We start from the raw sequence: 6,000 nt of genomic DNA on the forward strand, positions 1-6,000 counted from the left end.
TGGTTGTGGGGATTGAAAATAGATGGTAAAAGAGAAACATACAAAAAGAGAAAGAAAACTATGGTCGGGAGGGAGGGTCCAACTATAAAACAGAAGAAGGCTGGACCAGTTGTCTCGTTTGAGTGTTCGGAAGTGTGTGTGTGGGACAATGAGAATTTGCTCCACTATTCTGAAATGACTCAAAGTTTATTATGTTGCAAAAAACATACCAACTTTAGTCCAAGGCTAACAAAATCATATATTTATAATAAAAGAAGTCGCCGTACACAATAGAAAATAGTATACTCTCAAAGCTATGTATATTAAGTTTTCCAAAAACAACCACATCCACAAAACAAGAACCAATATAACCATCAATGGTTATTTCAAATTTGTCTAAAGAACCACAGATCTAGTTAGAACTTACATACTTCATTGCATCTGCAAAAGTATGACATATATAGAGGACAGGGCTAGCACAATCGGCACTCATGTCAAAGAAACCTAGAAACCAAATCTGTGCATGCCTTGTGCAATCTGTCATGGCATAAGAAAATTAGCATCGCCAGATGTGGGGAGGCTGATCGATGTGGCTGAAAGGAACATGTCAGCGGTGCCCATGTTTAGAGTGGTGGAAGGTGACAAAATCTATAGGTTGGCACCATTTCTGTGATATGGATGACAGTAGCGATTGTAAAGAGATGGTAATATAGAAAGATGCAAAAAAATTGGGGGTGGGAGGGGTCCAACTATAATAGGTAAGAAGGCTAGACCGGTTTTCTCATTTGAAGTGTGTGGGACAATGAGGATTTACTCGAGAACTTACTATTCTGGATCGCCTAAAGATTTAGTATGCTGCACAAAACATACCAAATTTTGTCTGAGGCTAACAAAACCTTGTATTTCTAACAAAAGAAATCGCCATCCACATAAGAAAAACAATACACTATCAAAAGTGCATAGTTTAAGTTTTTGTAGAACAACCACATCCACACAAAAAGCTAATATAAACTATCAATGGTTATTTTAATTTGACTAAAGAACCACAGATCTGGTAAGAACTTACCTACTTCATTGCATCGGCAAAAAGGATGACACAGATAGCGATATGCCTAGCACAATAGGCACCCATATCCAAGAAACCTAGAAACCAGGTCTGTGCACGCCTTGTGAGATCTATGACGACATACGGAAATTAGCGTCGCAAGATGCGGGGAGGCCGAGGAATGCGGCTGAGAAGGGACATAGAGTCGGCGACGCCCATGTTTAGAGTGGTGGAAGCTAACGAAATCTACATGTTGGCATTCCTTTGTGATATGGATGACGGTGGGGATTGTAATAGATAAAGATGCGAAAAAGAAACAAAAATTGGGGAGATTGGTCAAAAACTTATTGTTTTGGATCGCCTCAAAATTTAGTATGCTACAAAACATACCAATTTTTGTTTGAGGCTAACAAAACCATATATTTCTAACAAAATAAATTGCCCTCCACATAAGAAAAATAAAATACTATCAAAACTACATATTTTAAGTTTTACTAAAACAACTACATCCACACAAGAAAAACTAATATAACTATCTATGGTTATTTAAAATTTGCTATAGAACCACAGATCTGGTAAGAATTTACCTACTTCCTTGCATCGGCAAAAGGGTAACATAGGTAAAGGATAGGGCTAGCACAATAAACACCCATGTCAAAGAAACCTAGAAGCCATATCTGTGCACACCATGTGAGATCTCTAACGACATAAGCAAGTTAGTGTCGCTAGATGTGGGAAGGCCGATGGATGCGTGTGAGAAGGGACATGGATTCAGCGGCGGTCGTGTTCAGATTGGTGGAAACCGACAAGATCTGGAGGTTTGTGCCGCTTTCACGATAGGGATGACAGAGGGGATTGGAAAGAGATGGCAGAAGACAAAGATGAAAAAAAGTGGATGGGAGGGGTCCAACTATAAACGATAAGACTGGACTAGTTCTCTCATTTGAAGAGTTCGGAACTCTGTGTAGGACATTGAGAATTTGCAGAAAAACTTACTATTCTGAATCGCCTCGGTGCACAAAAATGTACCAACTTTCATATGAGGCTAACAAAACCATATATTTATAACAAAAGAACTTGCTATCCACATAAGAAAAATAATATTTGTCAAAAGTACATATTTTCATTTTCCTAAAACAACCAGATCCACAAAATAAAACTAATTATAACTATCAATCGTAATTTCAAATTTGGCTAAAGAACCATAGATCTGGTAAGAATATACCTACTTCATTGTATCGGTAAAAGGGTGTCATAGATATAGGATAGGGCTAGCAATTGACACCCGTATCAAAGAAACCTAGAACCCAGATCCATGGATGCCTTGTGAGATCTGTGACGACATAAGCAAATTAGTGTCGTCGGATGGGGAGGCCGATGGATGCGGCTAAGAAGGGGCATGAATTTGGCGGCGGCCATGTTTAGAGTAGTGTAAGGCAATGAAATCTATAGGTTGGAAGAGCTCTGATGATAGGCATGGTGGTGGGGATTGGAAAGAGATGGTGAAAGAGATACATACAAAAAGAGAAACAAAACCTGGGAGAAGATGGGGGGGGGGTCCAGCTATGGAAGATAAGAAGGCTCGACCGATTGTCTCATTTGAAGTGTTGGGAAGCTTGTGGGGCATAATTTTCTCGATTAGTTCTTTTTCTTGTGGGAACATGAGGAGAGGGTTGATTTAGCTCTAGGGATGGCACCCATCGGGTTTGGGTATAGGTGGAGCCACCACATACACTTACCCTACTCCCTTGAGCTTAACCATCTCCCGTACCCATACCCACCAATGGGTATAATTTTTCCCATACCCGTCGCCGACAGGGTAAACGGGTACTCGCGTGTAAAAATAACCACGTTTGCAAAGCATCAATTCGTGCAGCACATAGTCACAGACAACAACACATAATCGTAATTTATACACAACAACAGATCATAACATGAGCATATACTTATAAAAGAGGGCACATCGTATACCGCCGATAATGAACAAGAGCACATCATAAACAACATCACTTTCTCATAAGCAACAATACATAGTCATAAACAACAACAGTCAATTAGTCATACTTTTAAGTTCACAAAACAAGACAAAGTATAGAGGTAATAAAGTCGTGATTGTGAAATTTTATATGGATATATGGGTATGCGGGTATGGGTCATACTATCCCATACCCGTACCCGCTCTACCCGATGAGTTTGAGATTTCCCTATTTATATACCCATGGGTAACTTTTTATCTCATACCCTTACCCTAATGGGGTTTTACCCATCGGGTACGTGGGTAATGGGTACCCATTGCCATCCCTATTTAGCTCATGTATTTCTTGATTTTCATGTGTTCAAATTTGCTAAAGATGAGTGTGCTACTAGGTCACCTATTCATTCATTGTTTTTATGGTTCTATAAAGATTTTTTGTTAACAAAATGCTGACGGAGCATCTTTTCCTTGATATTAGTAGAAGAGAGTTGTTGTTACAGCAGGAGGGTTACAGAGGAAGTATCCCCACAGAACACCTAACAGAAGGGTCCTCTAGATAATTAATCTGGTTCTCTAGGTCTGTGGATCAGCATTGCGATCTTGCTCTTGCCGGCGGCCGTCCATTGCTCGATGTCGTCCTTGATGCGGGACATCACCTGATCAACTGTCGAAGTCTGGTTGTAAAAAATGCAAGCATTCCTCTCCTTCCAAGTGTTCCACCAAACGATTTGGACGAGCGAGTTCCAAGCTTTTTGGTGAATCTTCGGCACTTGCTCCTCGCTCCATCCACCATGGAATCAACGAAGAGGTCGTGGTGGCCAGTCCAAGCGTGGTTGGCAGGCCACACCGCTGAAGCACCATGTTCCAGAGCTTGACAGCAAAGGAGCAGACGGCCAGTAAGTGGGGCGTAGTCTCCTGCTGTACACCGCACAACCGACAAATCGAATTGTGTGGCCAACCTCTCTTTGCTAGGCAATCTGCAGTCAGGATTTTCCCCAGAGCGGCCATCTAGGAGAATGTCTTGCATTTCAGGGTAGCATCTGATTGCCAAATGAGTTGCTTGAAAATTGATCACCGAGAGCCTTCAAATTGAATGGTGTATGCAGACGCGGTGGAGAATTGACCATTGGAAGTCCACTTCCAAGAAACTGTGTCCGGTTGATCACCTAGAGTAACTACTTGCATCATCGCCCATAATCTTGTGAATTCGCGGATAGCATGTGGTGAGATGGTTGTCTTCAGGTGTCTTGTCCATTGGCTTTCCTCCATAACATGTGGTACCAAGAGCTTCTTCCTCGTATAGAAGGAAAAGAGTGTTGGGAACCAGTGACAATGAGCCAGTCCATCCATCCATGGGTCTAGCCAGAACCTGATTCGATGTCCATTGCCAAGGTGGAATCTGGCTGATGCCGCAAAGAGGTTCAACACTTTCAGATATGAGGGCAACGGTAAATCAGTCCATGCCATGTCTGGGTCAGTCCATTGCATCCACATCCATTGTAGTTTCAGCGATGTACTCTGTGCTGCAAGATTCAAGATTCCTAGTCCTCCGAAACATGTTGGCCGGCATACCACATTCCAGCTTACCAGACACTTCCCACCATTTGCAAGCTCCTTCCCTTCCCACAGAAATCCTCGGTGCAACTTGTCAATTTGTTCCCTTAGCCACATCGGCAGCTCTAGGACGAGCATATGATAGACCACCATGGCTGAAAGAACCTGCTTAACTAAGACAATTCTACCATCTAGAGAAATGTGCATTATGATCCATCCTTTGAGCTTCTTCCCTAGTTTGTCAATTGCTGGCTAAAAATCCACTCTGCGAAGTTTTGAGTCCGAGAGGGGCATCCCAAGATAGGAGCATGGGAAGTGCTTGATGTCGCAGCCTAGTTCTTGAATTGCTGCTGGCAAGGTGTCACCACAGCGGATCGGCGTAATGGAGCTTTTCCTAAAGTTGGATCTTAATCCCTTGGCATTCCCGAAGGCGTCGAGCAGTTTTGTGGTTGCCCTCACTTCTTCATCCACAGGGTTGATGAAGATCACAACGTCATCAGCATATAGAGAAGTTCTAAACAGCATCCGATGGGTTCCGATGCGCTTGAGCACCTCCGAATCGGTGGCGGCGTTGAACAGGGCAGCCAAGGAATCCATGACAATGACGAGCATCAAAGGTGATATGGGATCGCCTTGTCGCAGGCCTCTCATGTGTCGGATGGGCTGGGAGAGCTCACCGTTAACCAACACCCTTGACGAGGAGGAGGCGAGTAACCTTGTAATCCAATTTCTCATTTTCTGGCCAAATCCTTTTGCCCCCAAGATATGAAAAAGAAATTCCCATGAAACAATATCGAACGCCTTCTCAATGTCAAGCTTGAGCATCAAAGCTGGTGTCTTTGATTGTTTAAGAGCTTTGACAATGCCGCTGACATAAACATAATTGTCGTGAATGGTTCTTCCATGGATGAAGGCATTTCGATAGGGTCACACTAGTTCCTGCATTTTCCCTTTGAGACACAATGCCAAAACCTTAGTGAATAGCTTGGCAAAGCTATCAATAAAGATTATTGGGCGAAATTCCCTAGGTGATTAAGCTTGTTCATTCTTTGGGATTAGCAGCATACTTGCTCTGTTTAGGAGGTACAACTTTTGGTAATGAAGGTTATGTAGCACATGTAGCGCGACCATGACGTCGTCCCAAATGATCTCCCAACATTACTTGTAGAACAGAACAGTGAACCCATCAGGCCCGGGCGCCTTGTTGCTATTCATCTCATTGTGCGCCGCCTGAACCTCCTCCGATGTGAATGGTGTTTCCAAGCTGGTCAAATCTGTTGCATGGATGTCAAGAGACGCCAGATCAAGGTGTTGGGTGCGCCGTACCTTTGTCCCAATTAATTGTTCAAAGAATTCTTCCATCGCACCAATCTTGTCAGCTTGGTCAGTTAGTATTTGGTCGTTGTGGACTATACGGTGAATGTGTTTCTTCCTCCTGCATGCCGAT

Source organism: Triticum urartu, chromosome 5A (genome assembly GCF_056163025.1).
Source record: "Triticum urartu cultivar PI428250 chromosome 5A, HENAU_Tu73, whole genome shotgun sequence".
In the NCBI taxonomy this organism is placed as follows: Eukaryota; Viridiplantae; Streptophyta; class Magnoliopsida; order Poales; family Poaceae; genus Triticum; species Triticum urartu.